Raw genomic sequence first — 17,958 nt, forward strand, 5'->3', positions numbered from 1 at the left:
AAGCACTGCTACCAATGATCACAAATGATTTGTACGTTGTTGGAATAGAGTACTTTTCTATTAATTGATTCAGCTGCATTTTAATCTGGTTCATGACTGTCCCTTAAGGGAGAAAATCTGACCTGGTCTGACCTACATATGACTTTAGTCCCAGTTATTGATTCTTAACTATCCTCTGAAATGACTTAACAGCTAACTTTATTTCAGAAAGCCATGTGGTCCGTATAGAACTGGACCCTTTCTTTTCATGTTTCCAATAAGCTGTGATTTACAGAGATAAACAATACAAACATGTACCTCCTAACCTAACAACCAGAATATCAGTATGTTTCTCTTTGTTGGGGTGTAATTGCACTCCCGTTAACCCCCACAACCTGCATGAAATGAAACACAATTAACATTCAATTAGCAACCTATATAGTTCCATTACAGCACTATGATTGTGTCTAAACAACACTGGCTCATCTTGTCTACGAGAACTACCTCCTGTTGCATACTAAACCGCTGATCACTCAACTTCCCTTCCCAGCTTCCACGTTAGCTGATATGGTTAGTGGTTCTTTCTTTTCAAATGCCCTCTTTCAAAACAGCCGTTATCACCCTCACCTAAAAAAAGCATACCTTTGGCTTTGCAAGCTACTTTCCTATTTCCAACCTCCTTTTCCTCTCAAAAGTCCTTGAAAAAGCTGCTTCCTCCCAAACACATACTTGCCTTTTCCAGGACTCTACTTGAATCCTTTCAATTAGAATTCCAGTCCATGCCCCAGAACCTAAATAAGAACAAGTAAATAAATCATCAGAAATTATTGACCTGATTTGGGCTCAAGACAATGACTCTTGGGTTAAGTGCCCAGCCATGAGGAAAGTAATGAATGTAAATAAATAATTCTGTCATTTTGTTAACATCTGCAATAAGTTCTACCAAGTAAAACAATTTCTGATGAGACTTTTAATAATAATGATTAACAAATGAACAGAATATTTTGGGATCAATTCTAACACAGTTATAATAATAAGTTTTAGTTTGCACTGCAAAACTTAAGACTACCTGTATAGTCGCAAACGAACAAAATGACCTCTATGACACCAAATGCGTCACTTAGTTTCTGTGACCAAATCTGCCTCTGCGTATTTGCAAGAAATGCTCTTATAAATGAACATTACCTTTATCAATTGCCCCTGGAGTCACAGTCCTACATTGGCCCCAAGGTAAGCAATGCCTTGATTTTAAAATTCTCACCTTAGAGTTTAAATCTTTCTGTGGTTGTGTTTCTCCCGATATTTGTAACTTCTTCCACCACCTGTAATCATGCAATATATTTCCACTCCCCAAATTCTGACCTCTTGTTCATCCTGATTTTAATGACCGCATGACTGGTAGTCATGCCTTAATTTGCTAAGCCTGTAAATTCTGGAATGTTTTCTTCAAACTTTTCTGCTTCTCTGCTCTTTTTCTCTCCTTTAAGATGTTCCTTAACACTCACCTATTTGATAAAAATATTAGTCATATGCTATTTATCCCTTCTGGTGGCATGATGTCAAACATTGATTGATAATATTTCCAAGAAGCACTTTGAGATATTTTACTGTTTAATAGGTGCAATATAAACAAAGGCAAAAATTGTTCTTCCTTGACTTCTTTTGTCACCCCATTTGCAGTTGGACCAGAGGTCACACAGCTCCAAGCTCTGTAATTTCCTTCCAAAACCTCATCACCTCTCTTTTTAAAATCCACCTCTTTGACCAAGCTCTTACTCACTAGTCTTCATGCCTTCTCTTTGTTTAAATGTCAATTTTATTTTCTGATTACACTGCTGTGAATTGTTTCAGGCAGTTTACTAGGTTGAAGATGATATATAAATGAAAAATGTCATTGTTATGGAAGTTAGCAAGGTGAGCTTAAGTTAAATAAAAACTGGAGTTGGCTCATCATATGTAATTTCAATCTCCCCAAAATATTGTAATGTGCTTAGAAAAACCTGCAATTTCTTCAAGGCAAATGTAATTTTCTGTTCAGTAAAACAAATTATTGCATGACTCACATTGATTAGAATGCTCTGGTGGAGGAAACCAAACACTCTGGCAATCTAATCCTCATTAACTCCTTCCTGGAATCTTACCTACATAATCAACAACACAGAGAGACCGACTCACAGGGTATTGTTCAGAGAGAGAGAGAAAACTGGTTTAAAAAAAACCAAAAGAACTGCAGATGCTGGAAATCTGAACCAAAAACGGAAATTGATGGAAAATCTCAACGGGTCACATTGTTCTGAAGAAGGGTGACTGGACCTGAAACGTTAACTCTGAATCCTCTCCACAGATGCCACCAGACTTGCTGAGATTTTCCAACAATTTCCATTTTTGGTTCAGATTTCCAGCATCTGCAGTTCTTTCAGTATTTTTTAAACCAGTTCTCTCTCTCTCTCTGATCAATACCCTGTGAGTCAGTCTCTGAAGAAGGGTGACTGGTCCTGAAACATTAACTCTGAATTCTCTCCACAGATGCTACCAGGCTTGCTGAGATTTTCCAGCAATTTATTTTGTGTGAGAGATAGTAGGAACTGCAGATGCTGGAGAATCCGAGACAACAAGGTGCAGAGCTGGATGAACACAGCAGGCCAAGCAGCATCATCAGAGCAGAAAGGCTGACGTTTTGGGCCTAGACCCTTCATCAGAAATGGGGGAGGGGAAGGGGGTTCTGAAATAAATAGGGAGAGAGTGGGAGGCGGATAGAAGATGGATAGAGGAGAGGATAGGTGGAGAGGAAACAAACAGGTCGAAGAGGCGGGGATGGAGCCAGTAAAGGTGAGTGTAGGTGGGGAGTCAGGGAGGGGATAGGTCAGTCCAGGGAGGACAGACAGGTCAAGGGGGCAGGATGAGGTTAGTAGGTAGGAGATGGGGTGCAGCTTGAGGTGGGAGGAGGGGATAGGTGGGAGGAAGAACAAGTTAGGGAGGCGGGGACGAGCTGGACTGGTTTTGGGATGCGGTAGGGGGAGGGGAGATTTTGAAGCTTGTGAAATCCACATTGATACCATTGGGCTGCAGGGATCCCAAGCGCACCCCCATCTCCTACCTACTAACCTCATCCCGCCCCCTTGACCTGTCCGTCCTCCCTGGACTGACCTATCCCCTCCCTACCTCCCCACCTACACTCACCTTTACTGGCTCCATCCCCGCCTCTTCGACCTGTTTGTTTCCTCTCCACCTATCCTCTCCTCTATCCATCTTCTATCCGCCTCCCACTCTCTCCCTATTTATTTCAGAACCCCCTTCCCCTCCCCCATTTCTGATGAAGGGTCTAGGCCCGAAACGTCAGCCTTTCTGCTCCGATGATGCTGCTTGGCCTGCTGTGTTCATCCAGCTCTGCACCTTATTTTGTGTGAGAATTGGTTTGCCTGAGCAATTCATAGAGCACAAGTAGGCGTGAGCATTTGAAGAGAGAAATGTTGCTGCATTCAGGAATGAATTGCTGATTCCAGATCATTTGTAGGCAGTGGAAACGGCTTCTAATTCAACGTTGGAGTCTAGCATCTACACTGGCAACTCAGCAGGCAGCGTCACACAGGATACAGATAACCCTGGAAACCCAGCCAGGCGATTGTTTGAGGTTCAAAGAACTTTGAAGTAAGCTGATGGGATGCCAACTAACACTGCTGTAATAGAACAGGACACTTCCACAGGGCTTCTATAATTGATTGGAGTATTAAGTCTGTAATAGCCTCAATCACTGCACCCAGAATCAATGGGATGTCGAGTGAACACAGGAGTCAATGCCTCTCTAAGCAGTAGCACTCCTTCTGTAATGTTCCTTCCCATGGCATCATAACAAGGGGTCTTCAGGCAAGGGCCCCATATCCCTTGCTGTGCAAGTGTCAAGTAGGTGTAAGCTGATCTTTCTAGGACAATGATAATCCTGAATCAAGAATGGCCCAAGTCTCTAATATCCAGTTGAACTATCCCAGTGACTGACAATTCACCTTATCTGTCATAGTGCGCTTTGTAGATTAGGAACTTGAGAAAGCAAAATAGATAGGAGAATTCACTCTGACTAGATAATTTTAGGGAGGAAGAAAGTTTTTTTGCTACTTCCTGGTAAATGTCTTCATTGAGAGCAAAGAGTGTTTGGTCACATAAAGTAGTGAATTAACTATTGGGTTTGCAATTGAGTTTTCCAATTTTGAGAGTTCAGATATGGTAGGAGAAATGTAGAAAGGACTTCAGCAGAAATCTTGTTGCTTCTGTTGCCTCTAATCTGATATCTGAGCACAGAATGTGCAAATTTAGGGAGGAGGGGGAGAAATTGGAAAAAGAAAGATTGAACAATACCTAAACACAATTGCGTTTAGTCATGCCTTCTTGAACTTAACAACACCAAGCATGTTTTGTATACAAATATTTTTTCAAAAGAGTTCAAATAATTGTAATTCCAGTTTGCACTTATTTTATCCATGTGAGATGTGAAACTTGTTGGTAAGGCCAGCAATTATTGTCTATCCTAACTGCCCTTGAGAAGGTGGTAGTGAGCCTCCTTCTTGAATCACTGCAGTACACATAGCAAAGGTACTCCCACAATGCTGTTGACTGGGGAGTTAGAGGATTTTGACCCAGCAACGGTAGAGGAATGATGATACAGTTCTAACTCAGCTTGTATGTGACTTGAAGGGGAACTTGCAGGTGGTGATGTTCCCAGTGAAGATGTAAAACAGGTTGGACTTACAGCTTGAAACTTCTGTGTGTTAGTGGAAGGTTTAACAGAAAACACTTCAGCCTCTGGTTTCACAATAAACTGTGTCATCTTGTCACTTCTCATACAGATATTTCCTGCAACCAAAACCTCAGAGTTATCTTCCCCATTTTGAGTTTCCTGCTGAGGATTTAAGGGTTCGATATGACAACCTTCTGTATTTCAGAGAACCACGTATATTGAAGAAGTTGCAAAACGTTTGCTTCATTACCAGATGCTGGTCTGCCTGCCTTCATTTATCCAAAGACTGAACACCACAGCTGAAGCAGATTCCATTCTTCTGATAGGTTTGACTGTAAAATACAGCTATGCAGGTATGAAATTAATAGTTATTGTCAAAAGTGATGCTTTTTAATTATTGGGAAAATCTAGTATTCAAATAATTTATTTTAAAATTTCCTTCAAAGTTAGTTTAAATAATTTTTCATTAATTTAATGAATATCTGTGCAAGTTTATGGAACATACCACTTTTCTGTGCAAGTAACTGTCTACATGAGAAATCCCCAGACTAGCTCCAATATAACATATTAATAATTCTACAATGTACTTTGGCTCAACTTATAAAGAATTTTATGAAACTTAAATAAGGTGGAAATGTACAGACCTGGTCAAAATTAGTTTTTAAAAAGGCTTTATGTCCCTTCGAGACATTTGGTTGAATCCTCTACACAAAGGAGACAAGGGGAAGAAGACGGCAACAAAGTGGAAGTTAGCCCAGAGTTGGCAATTCAGTGTCGGTATAAATAGCATGGGCAAAAATGTTTACAGAAATTATTACGCTTTTCTTACATTATTTGTTATATTTTAATAAGCTTAAGTAAGGGAATAAATAAACTATTTTTTTTCCTCATGGAATGATACAAATACATATATTTGAAAACTACAGAGGAACAGGTTGTTCATTCCCTTCTAACCTCTGTTTCTTCAGAAGACAAAAGAGAAATGTAACTTCCATATTTCTATAGTGATTGTAGCTTGACGGGAAAAACATTTCTGCTATCCTGATGGCCCATTCAGCAAAGATACCACCCACTGCACTCTAAAAATAAGGTCAGTATTCAATCCACAAAGACACAACTGGGGCAAAAGTTAGTTTAACATAGTTGATCCTAGTAGCCTTGGTTAGAAGTGGGAAATATTGATAGAAGTCACTACTTAATATGATTGCCTGCTGAAAGTAAATTTATAAACGTGTTGAGAATCAGAGGAACAGTTGGCTGAAACCTGGATAAAGGTGTCCTTAGGTGAGTACCAAAGAGCTGTTCTTGCCAACGGAACTATACTGTAGAGAGAACTAATTTTTTTTTTAGAAACAAACTGAAATTAGTGGAGAAACTCAACAGGTCTGGTAGCATCTTTGTAGAGAAAACAGAGTTAATGTTTTGAGTCCAGTGACCCTTGTCACTTGGAAGCTCAAAACATTAACTTACTTTCTCTCCATACATGCTGCCAGACCTGCTGAGTTTCTCCAGCAATTTCTATTTTGGTTTCAGATCCCCAGCATCTGCAGTTCTCCAATTTATTTTAAATACTTTTTTTAGTTTCATTACCGTTCTTCTGGTGAATATGAGCCATAGAAAGGTACAATGTAGTATTCCCAGGAAGTGACATGCAAATGTCAATATAAGTAATGGCCTACAGCTCTTAACACACCATGCAGTAACATTCTGTTAACCATATAAAAATCCTATTGTAAAATCACTCTATTTTTCTTAAGTACATATTGTTGCATCTATCCAGTTTATTTTTCTTCATTATGATCTCTATTTATCTCCAGGTTAATCAGTAGCATTTTTTTTTGCTTCCTCATTGATTACAAAATACCATCAATCTAGCCTTCAAATATGCTCTTGAACATAACTACTGTCCACAATTCCTTACAGCCAATGTATTAAGTCACAATAAATATCACTATCTTCTCTCTCATAGTTGAGTTGTTAAAATATCGTTTTACATCAATGATAAAAACAAAAGGATTAAAAGAAATCCATAACTTATATTCTCTAAAATTTACCAAAGCGGTTGGAAAATTTGGAATGTTGTGCAATACATGGCTTGTCATTTTTGTATTTATATATTTTGTATTAATTTTTCTCTAAGGTTAAGCAGAATAATAGTTTGAAGTCCATGTTACAGTATTTACTGTTTACTGTTGTTTCAGATACCAAGGAATCAAAGACAAATTCATTTTCAAAAGTAACTTTCTATCCATGACTCAAGAGATCACAGCTTCTGCACTGAGTGTATTTGACAAGCTGAATTCAGACACTCAATTTAAAACAGTGTCAGTTTGTCAAATACCCCAAGTGCAGAGCTGAAAAGCAGCTGAACATTGTCCAGTACTGTGAGAGGCTTAAAGAAACAAGCATACAACTGATGAGACTCTAGTATCTGCATATATGTGTATGTATGTCTATTTGTGTTTACAAAATCCAGAGTGAAATAAGTGCAGTTTGTGAACTGAATGGTTATTATTCAGATGCTACAGACTTTGTGTACCTAACACAAGATGGCTATTTTAAAATGGATATTACATTCTCAAAGCATTATATTAAACTAATGGACAACATGTAAGATATCATGACATCACTAGCCACATTAAGACTGCTAAAATAAAAACTTTTATTTCCAAAAACGAGTAAATAAAAAGTAGTATCTTAGGTGCTTATCCAGCACTTATTTGCTTGCATGAACAGTAAAAGTATTCCGAGTTTCTGGCACACATTCATTCTCAATAACGAAACAATTTTCACTCTTTCATCTTTTCCATATATCACTAACATTTGACCATTCCATCACTGCCTCTCCAGGAGGCAAATTCTGAACAATGAGATCAATGCCTCTCCATTGGCTGACATAAATGGACCAGGAAGACTAGCTGTTCTTGCTTGGAAAGGAGTATGTGATAATGTTCAACATAGTCAATTGTTTAAGTTTCTGTTTTCAATTAACATTGTTAATATGGAGTCCATGGGAAGTCAGCAAGTTAACAAAACAGATTAACTCACCTTAAGCCATTGACAAGAAAAAAGTTACATTTTTGCTATTGTTGCATCCAACAGACTCTTGAATGATTCAAAACTTTTGCCTTCACTACACCACCTGAAATTTAATTGCAAGTATAAGGTTTACCCTGAGAACGTGATAGTGCCTGATTCAGATCAGTTTAAAGAAAACTCTCTGATCGCTTGCAGTGTCAGAATGTATCCACTGTCTTTCAAACTATTTCTCAGCACCTTCAGGACAGGATGCAAGCATTTAGGGGAAAAGCCTTTATGTTTCATCAGTATGTGACACATAGATAATGAATGGACAACCAATAGTGGCCCAGTCAATGATACGCACTTACCATAAAAACAAAATATAAACAGGAATAGACCACAGTAGTTCATCAAACCTCTGATTTTGGCTGATAATTGACTTAAATCCATTTTTACATCCTCCCTTACATTTGGAACATAGGAGCTTAATGGCTGGTCATCCACATCAATGCTGTATTCCCTCACTATTTTCATATCCTTTGATGTCATTAGTAACTCTGACTTGAACTTATTGAATAAATGAGCTTCCACAGCTCACTGGGCTGGAGAGTTCCATTGATTCACCATCCTATCCTCCTCTTTTCAGTCCTAAATGACTTGTCTGTTATTCTAGACTGTGTCCCCTGGTTTAGAGCCCACAGCCGGGGCAATATCCTTGCTGCATCTACTCTGACTAACCTTTTTAAGAATTTTGTATGTTTCTATTAGATCGTCTGTCATTCTTCAGAACTCCAGAGGATATAGGCCTAGTCTCCTCAATCTCTCCTCATTGGATAGTCCCACCATCCCAGGAATCTGTCTGGTGAATCTCTGCTGCTCCCTCTATCTTTCCTTAGGCAAGGGGATTAGAACTGCACACATTACTCCAGTCTCACCAGTGAGCTATACAATTAAAGGAAAACTTCTTTGATCGTATACTCAAATCATCTTGTGATAAAAGATAACCTACCAATTTTCCTTCCAAATTCTTTGATTATTAGCTTTCAATTAATTATGAACGAAGATACCTAGGCCCTTTTGACATCAACACTTTCCAATCTCATAATCTCTGCATCTCCATTCCTCTTTCCTAAGTGGATAACCTCACACTTTTAGCCATTGCATTCCACTGACCATGCACTTGCCCACTCACAGCCTCATTTCCTGAGAGTTCAAATGTGTGCTATTCTCAGCCTTCAATGAATTCAACAATGGACCATCCATAATCATTGGGGGTAGAGAACACAATTCACAAACCTCGGTCCAAAATGACTGGTCCATTCTCCTGAGACTGTGGCCATGTGTTCTAGGTTTCTCGTCAGGGCAAACAATGTCTCACCATTGACTCTGTTAAATCCCTCCAAAACCTTGCATGTTTCAATGAGATCATCCTTCATTCTTCTAAGATCCAGGTTACTATAGGCACAATTGACTCAGCCTATCACCATTGGAAAAACCCTCTCATCAACATATCAATCAAGTTAACATTTGCTGTTCCACATCCCACGCAAGTATATCCTAAAAACAAAGACCAAACTGCACACAGTGCTACAGGTGTGTTCTCACTAAAGCCTAGTACATTGAAATCACAGTTCCTTATTCATGTACAGCAAACCCTTTGCAAACAGGTTCAAAAGTCTGTTTCTAACTGATGCATGTTTCTAGTTGGTAACCTATGGTTAGTAAATAAAACTGAAAATGTTTATGATTTACATCTAACATGTTCCACACAATTAGGATCATCACTATGTGATCATCTTGTGAACATAAGTTACTATTTCTTAGTGAAATGCTTGGAATGGGAATAACAATGATCTCTAATATGTAACCGTTCCATCAGCTTCTGAAAAGAGAAAAGACAGGCTAACATTTGAGCTTGACACTGTGTGGCAGCTCTGGTGCAGCCTTTCTGTTTTTGCTTCAAACGTTCAGATTTGCAGTTTATTTGTTCAGCATATACATAAATCTTCATAGAGTTGCCACAATTTCTAAATTAGCAAATTCATAAGGTAACAATATATAAAAAGAAATAAATTTTTAAAAGAAACATACTGCAGTTCTAAAGAGAGGAAATGCTGCTTAATGTGATATGATACAGATTGAGCCAAATGAGTGAAGAATGTACAAGTTTAATGAAACCTATAATATTAATAAAAATATGTTTGTGGTCTTATTGTTCTGTTCACTGTACTGGGAAAGAAATGCAAACACACTCAGCTCTGCAAAGTAAAGTGACTCATTTAACGTGACCACAAGTTGAAAGATACTTCAGTATGAATGACACATCTGAAAAGTGCAATCACACTTGTGTTATATTTGTTGAGAAGGTAGTTTAAATTTTAGTTTATACATTGATTTAGAAAATGTATTTTTGTTTAAGTTTTGCAAGGAATGCACACATTTCTGAAAATATTCAATATTACTCATATACATCAGATTTTTATCAGGTTTCTGTTTTGAGGAAATAGTTCTAAGATTATGGGATATCAGAGAATGTTATTTTTCAGAAACTAGCTACAATGTGTTACTGGAAAAGCAATTACTCTCCACCACTAACATTTGACAGATTGTCTGATAGCCAACTAAGTTCCCTGGTGGCTTTTAATAAAGGCACAATGCTCGATCATAAAAGCTTAGAAGATCCAGGTTTAATTCAGCTCTGTGCTGGATTAATTAATCTCAGTCAGAGTAGCAGTTGGTGAATTACCTCACAACTTCAGTGTCCTTTGGCTAAGGGAATGGAAAACTCAGACAGAATTTCCACTCATGACTACTACCCCACGCTGGAGAGTACATACACCTAAAAACAGAGAGAGAACTGGATCAAGCTTGATTATGATTCCAACCACAGTCACTTAGACATTTATGCATAATCTAGACTCAACCATGAATTTCTGCCAGCTGCTGCCTACGGTGCCAAATCCCCATGAGTACAGTGAAGAAAGAATGGAAGAATATTGAAATTAAAATGGGAGAAAATAATGCATTGAGTATTTCAGGATCCAACGGAGCCTTCTGTCACAGAATTAGATCATTTTTTAAAACCTCTGTCAACTCAGGAAAAACAGGTGAACAATGGGTCACCTTCAAAGAGGAAATGGTTTCAGCACAGTCAAGGTGTATTCCCCCAAAAGGGAAAAGTAAGAAAAACAAATCCAGAGCTCTCTGAGTGACAAAGGAGACAGAAATGAAGTTAAAGAAGAAAACGTGGTTATGACAGGTCTAAGGTAGTAAATACAGTCGAGAATGAAGCTGGGTACAAAGGTTCAGAAGGGACACGATAAAGCAAATGCAAGGAGCAAAGATGGATTTTGGAAAAAAGATTAGCAGCTAACATAAAAAGAATTCCCAACATCTTCTATACGCATGTCAATTGTAAAAAGATGGTAAAAGTTGGAGGAGGAGGGATAATTAGGAACCAAAAGGGGATTTACACTGTGAGGTCAGAGGCATGGCTGAGCCGTTAAATAAATACTTTGCATTTGTCTTAATGCATGAAGCAGATGCTACCCATGCCATGGTGACAGAGGAGGAAGCTGAGTCACTAGAAGGTTTTAACATTGATAAGGAGGCGGCATTGGATAAGCTGTCAATACTTATAGTTGAGAAGGCACTAGGACCAGATGAAATCTACCCAAGGATGATGAAGATAGTGAAACTGGAAATTGCACAGGCAAATTTCTTTCAATCTTTCAACAGTCTTCATGTTGGGGATGGTGCTAGAAAATTACAAACATTAAGCCATTATTGAAAAAACATTGTAAACAATCAGCCCAACAATTACAACCAGTCAGTTTAAATTTGGTGGAAGGGTAACTTCTAGAAAAAATTATTCAGGACAGAATTAATAATCAGAAAGAAGAATATGGATTGATTCAGAATAGTCAGCATGAGTTCGCTGAGTGAAAATCGTGTCGAACTAGCTGGAATTCTTTGAAGAGTTAACAGAGTGTTGATGATGGTAATGAAGTTGATGTGGTGTCTGAGGACTTCTCAAAGGCACTCAATACAGTATCACACAATAGACTTGAGAAGAGAGTTTAGATCATAGAAAAAAAGGAACATTTCCATCATAGAATCCTCACAGTGTGGAAGCAGGCCATTTGGTCCATCGAGTCCATATCAACCCTCCAAAGAACATCTACCCACACCTATCCCCCTACCATATCCCTGTAACCCTGCATTTCCCATTGCTAATCCATCTAGCCTGCACATCTCTGGATACTACAGGCAATTCAGCATGGCTAATCCATCTAACCTGCACATCTTTGGGCTGTGGCAGGAAACCGGAACACCCAGAGGAAACCCACATAGACACAGGGAGAATGTACAAACTCCATACAGACAGTTGCCCGAAGCTGGAGTCAAACCTGGGTCCCTGGCACTGTGAGGCATCAGTGCTAACCAGAGCCACTGTGCTGAAGATACAAAATTGCCTGAGGGTTGGGAAACACAGAGTAATAGGTAAAGGTCATTTTATAAGCTGAAAGAAGGTTTGTAGTGGAGATCCCCAGGGGTCAGAATTGGGACTGTTGCTTTTCCTGATGTATATTAATGACCTACATTGTAGCGTGCAGGACATAATTTCAAAGTGGACGATACAAACTTGGGAGAATTATAAACTGTGAAGAGGACAGTGTAGAACTATAAAAGGGCATGGACACATTGATGGAGTGGCAGATTGGCAGCAGATGAATTTTAATGCAGAATAGTGTAAATACTGTAAGACCTTAAGAAATAGGAACAAGAGCAGGCCATTTGGCCCCTTGAGCCTGCTCCATCATTCAATAGGATCATGGCTGATCCAACATCCTGTATAAGTCCACTTTCCTGCCCTTTCCCCATAATATGTACAATACATTAGAGTCCTATCAAAATGAAAGTTAGATAACAAGGGATTCAGAGTGAGCTTGTCAATTGGATGCAAAATTTGCTTTACAATAGGAGACAGAGGGTGGTGATGGAGGGTTGTTCAGACTGGAGGACTGTGATCAGCAGTGTTCCACAGGGATGAGTAGTGGGACAACTTTTGTTCATCATTTATATAAATGATTTGGATGAGAATATAGGAGGCATGGTTAGTAAATTTGTGGATGACACCAAAATTGGTGGCATAATGGACAGTGAAGAAGGTTAGCTAAGATTACAAAGAGATCTTGGTCAATTGAGCGTATGAACTAAAAAGTGGCAGATGAAGTTTAATTTGGATAAATGCAAGATATTGCATTTTAGTAAAACAAACAAGGACAGGACTTGTACAATTAATGGTGGGTCTTGGATAGCGTGTAGAACACATTAGACCCAAAAGTTCAGGTACATAATTCTTTGAAATTTGCTTCACAGGAAGACAGGGTGGTTAAGAAGGTGTTTAGCATGCTTACCTTCATTGCTCAGACCTTTGAGCATAAGAGTTGAGACATCATGTTGAAGTTATACAGGATGTTGGTGAGGCCTCTTCTGGAGTTCTTTGTGCAGTTCTTGTCACCCTGTTATAGGAAGGATATTATTCAACTGGAGAGGGTTCAGAAAAGATTTACCAGGATATTGCTGGGAATGGATGGTTTGAATTATAAGAGGCTGAATATGCTGAGATAGCAGGAACTGCTTGGCCTGCTGTGTTCATCCAGCTCTACACCTTGTTATCTCTGAATATGCTGGATCCTTTTTCACTGGAGCGTAGGAGGTTGAGGGGTGACCTTATAAAGATACAGAGAGGCATAGATAAGGTGAATACAAAGGTCTTTTCCCTAAGGTGGGCATATTTTTAAAGTGACAGAAGAAAGATTTTAAAAGGAAATGGGGTGGGAGGCGTTGTGTGAAAGTTTTTATGCAGAGAGTGGTTAGTGTGTGGAATGAACTACCAGAGGAAGTGGTGGACATGGGTACAGTTACAATGTTTAAAACAGATTTGGATAAGTTCATGAATAGGAAAGGTCTGCAGGCAGGTGGGACAAGTTTAGTTTGGGATTATGGTCGGCATGGATTAGTTGGACTGAAGGGCTTGTTTCTCTGCTGTATGACTCTGTGATTCTCTAACTCATGATTCCCCTACTGATTAAGAATCTATCTATTTCAGCATTAACTGTGTACAAGGACTCTGACCCCACAGTTCTCTGTGGCAAGGAATTCCAAAGACTCACAACCCTCTGATAGAAGAACTTCCTCCTCAGTTCAATCTTAAATTGGTTCCCCTTTATCCTGAGATTATGCCCTCTGTCCTAGTTCCCATGAGAGGAAACATCCTCTCAGCATTTACCCTGTCAAGCCCCTTAAGAATCCAATATGCTTCAATGAGGTCACTATTTGCTCTTCCAAACTCCAGTGAGTACAGTCCCAAACTGTTTAGCCTTTGCTCATAAGACAATCCCTCCATTCCAGGGATCATCAAGTAATACACTTTGGTACAAAGGTCATTGAGAGACAGTATATAACAAATGTACTACTCTCAAGGGTATGCAGGAGCAGAGAGACCTGGCAATGTATGTGCAGAAGTCATTAAAGGTGACAGGACAAGTAGATAGAGATGTTAGTAAAGTATGCTGTATTCTAGGTTTCGTAAATAGGATAATAGAGTACAACAGCAGGGAGGTTATGATGAAGAGTTATATAAAACTTGAAATGTTAACTGTTTCTCTCTCCAAATATTCTGCTGGACCCCTGTTGAGTTTCTCCAGCACTTTGTTTTATTTCAGATAGTATTGTGCTTTTATTTGAGATTATGATGAATTTATATAAGGCACGAGTTAGAACTCATTTGGAGTATTGTATAGAGTTCTGGATGCCACACTATAATGTTAATGCATCAGAGAGTGTTCATTATGAGAGTTCCAGGGATAAGATGTTTCAGTTATGAAGAGAGATTGGAGAAGTTGGGGCTGTTTTCCTTGGAGATGAGACTAAAAGGAGATTTATAGAAGTTTTCAAAGTGGTCGGTACAGAGTAGATTTTCACTTGTAAACAAATTGAGAACCAGAAGGCACACTTTTCATAGAATCATAAAATCCCTACAGTGTGGAAACAGGCCCTTCGGCCCAACAAGTCCGCACTGACTCTTGGAGCATCCCACCCAGACCCATCCCCCTATAACCCACCTAATCTATAAATCCCTAAACACTACAGGCAATTTAGCATGGCCAATCCACCTAGCCTGCACATCTTTGGACTGTGGGAGGAAACCCATGCAGAAACGGGGAGAATGTGCAAACTCTACGCAGACAGTCGCCTGAGGCTGGAATCAAACCCGGGTCCCTAGCGCTGTGAGGCAACAGTGCTGACCACTGAGCCACCGTGCCACCCTAACACACTTTTAAAGTGTGTTACAATAGGAACAAATGGGAGGTAAAAACATTATTTTACACACAGCGAGTTTAAAATGCACTGTGTGGAAGTGTGCTGGAGACAGGTTCAATTGAGCATTCAAGAGATTATTGCATAATTATTTAAACATAAACAATGTGCAGGCTTATGGGGCAAAAGCAGGAGATTGGCACCAAATTAAAATGCTCAGAAAACCAGTACAGACATGATAAAGAAAATGGCATCCTTCTGCACTGTAACCATTCTCTCATTTTATGATATATGCATCTCCCATTGTAGTTAACTCAGTTTTTCAGTTCTTAAACCTAAAGCATAAGAACTTGAAGGGTGTATGGGCAAACTGTTGCAACTATGACAGCAAAAGGAGAAGCTGTGGGTTTCTGTAATCATTACACACGAGCTGTAACCTCAGGCCATACTGCTCAACATTTCCAAAAGCACATTGCCACTGGAAATTGAGAAATGTTTACAGCCCCACCAGAATCTTACACCCATTTCCTAAATATTTTACAAAACCACAATTTCATGCCGAAAATTGTTCAGTATTCTGTGCAATTAATGAAACTGTTATAATTTATACCAAAGGTTATTTGTAACTCTTCAACTTATAACACGAAGTCTCTATATAGATAGTGTAAATTAGTTCATAACTAATATGCAAACGTAATAAATTCCTATTATTTAAAGTAGGAATGGTAGTTCTCAGAAAAGTAGTGCAGAACATGGAGGTCTAGAGTCATAGAGATATATAGCATGGAAACAGACCCTTCAGTCCAACACATCCATGCTGACCAGATACCCTATATAAATCTAGTCCCATTTGCCAGCATTTGGCCCATATCCTTCTAAACCCTTCCTATTCAGAAATAAAAACAAAAAAATTCTGGAAATACTCAGCGAGTGTGTCAGCATTTGGAGATAAAGAAATATTGCCGAGGTCATGCCTTTTCATCAAGTATTGTAGTTGCTACTGGACTAGTAAACCTGAGGGTTAGACTAAATAATTCAGACCCATCACGGTTCAAAATCAGTTATTAGAATTTGAATTATTTCTTTTCAAAATCTGTAAATAAAGGAGTTATTTGCTTGTTTTAAAACCTCAACAAATTTACTGCAAATCTTTAAGTGTGTAGAGCAACAGAAGTATCCTTGAACTAGGCACCTTTCACAATAAGAGATTACTGTCAACCACAGAGATTACACATTGCACAACATGAATGGAACCGAGCTAGCGCATAATGAGCACAAGTCCTCTGATGGTCTCGAAAACCATGCATGTTTATTGCTGTAATGACTTGCTGACATTGGAAGGTCAGGTGATAGGGCCAAAAATAGGTTCTCTCCCCTCCACTGAATGCTGTGCTCTTCCTCTACAAAAGTCACCCAGTACTGGTTTAGCTGTGAGTCACTTTTCCAAGTCCAATTGCTCTACAGTCATGTGAATAGGGCAGAGTAGTCAAATAGCAGACAGCTAAGATTCCTGCTAGTCAGATCAGAGGAGCAATCTGACAGGTTACTGAAAGGAATTCAAAGATACGGTTTCCAACCAAACTTTCCCTAGAACATTTCTCAACTTTATTTTTTCAGAGGCTGACAAAGTAACTGTATATTTCTTCCAGTTTGCTGTGTTTTTTTAAATCTCTAACTATTCCACATGAGTCACTAATGGGAATACATAACTTTAACACCTAGGGCTTCCATATGAAATCTGTGACAGTATATATCTATAACATCACCTGTCTAACTTACTTCACCACAAGCTTCTCTGCTACAAAAATTGGATTCATGTTTCACAGCATACAAACTACATGAAGCCAAGGAACTAAATCATTAACCATTAAGGAATGGCATTGAAGATTATAAAGATATCAATAAACTCATTTGACTGACACGAGACTTAGCAAGGCAGAGAGTGTCTGGACGGAGGCAAGACCACAATTCAGATAATCTTACATGGAATGTGGAAGGACCAGGTTTGATGAACCAAAAAGTCTTTCCCATTGTTATGTAAAAAAGGAACACCACTAACAGTCTAGCTATAAATGCTTAAGCAGCTCTTGTGGTAGTGTCAGAGTAGTAGTGTCCTACCTCTCAGCCAGGAAGCCCAGGTTTCACAGTTCATAGAGTCCCTACATTCAGCCCAACAAGTCCACACCATCCCTCCGAATAGCATCCCCCCCAGACCTATTCTCCTGCCCCTGCATTTCCCATGTCTAACCCAAAGCAGTAATCTAACCTACACATCCAATTTAGCAATTTAGCATGGCCACTCCACCTAGCCTGCACAATTTTGGACTGTGGAAGGAAACCAGAGCACCCGGAGGAAACCCATGCAGACACGGGGAGAATGTGCAAACTCCATACAGATAGTCGCCCAAGTGTGGAATCGAACCTGGGTTCCTGGCACTGTGAGGCAGCAGTGCTAACCACAGAGCCACCGTGCTACCTCTCATGTTTGCATCCCACCTGATCCAGAGGTGTGTCATAACACATCGTAAGAAGTTGATTAGATATTTTTAATATAGATTTTTACCATTCAAACACGTTCTCCAAAAGGGGCCCGGTCAGAGCAAACATAAACAACAGGTTAACGTTTGGAATAGATGTAATATCTGCTTTTAGTTGTTGAAGTTATAGTTCGGAAAATGTGAACTCAAACCTCTAAAAGCAACAGCCAACATTCCCTCAACTTTTGCAATTATGCCAACAGACGTTTTTTTCAAACGTCAGCCTCAAAAAACTTAAGAAACATAACGTTTGACAATGATTGAAATTCTCGATAGATGCAAAGCTGCTGCAAAAACCAATTTCAGAAATCCAACAGGGGAGGGATTTTTACAGCACTAAGGGATGCCATTTGATTTATCTGGTTA

The 17,958-nt window shown here is 39.1% G+C and overlaps 1 protein-coding gene and 1 long non-coding RNA gene across 2 annotated transcripts in view; one reads left to right on the plus strand and one right to left on the minus strand.

Annotated features, from left to right (window-relative positions):
• The window catches only part of LOC109927730 (paraspeckle component 1-like), a 191,104-nt gene that overhangs the window by 49,860 nt on the left and 123,286 nt on the right, over window positions 1–17,958 (minus strand). The window lies entirely within an intron of this gene.
• On the plus strand, window positions 4,919–9,938 carry LOC125484858. The gene is made up of 3 exons (XR_007263670.1): window positions 4,919–5,061; window positions 5,677–5,798; window positions 6,910–9,938. It is a non-coding gene; the product is annotated as an uncharacterized LOC125484858 (long non-coding RNA).

The sequence above is a fragment of the Rhincodon typus genome, chromosome 14, assembly GCF_021869965.1.
Source record: "Rhincodon typus isolate 14 chromosome 14, sRhiTyp1.1, whole genome shotgun sequence".
In the NCBI taxonomy this organism is placed as follows: Eukaryota; Metazoa; Chordata; class Chondrichthyes; order Orectolobiformes; family Rhincodontidae; genus Rhincodon; species Rhincodon typus.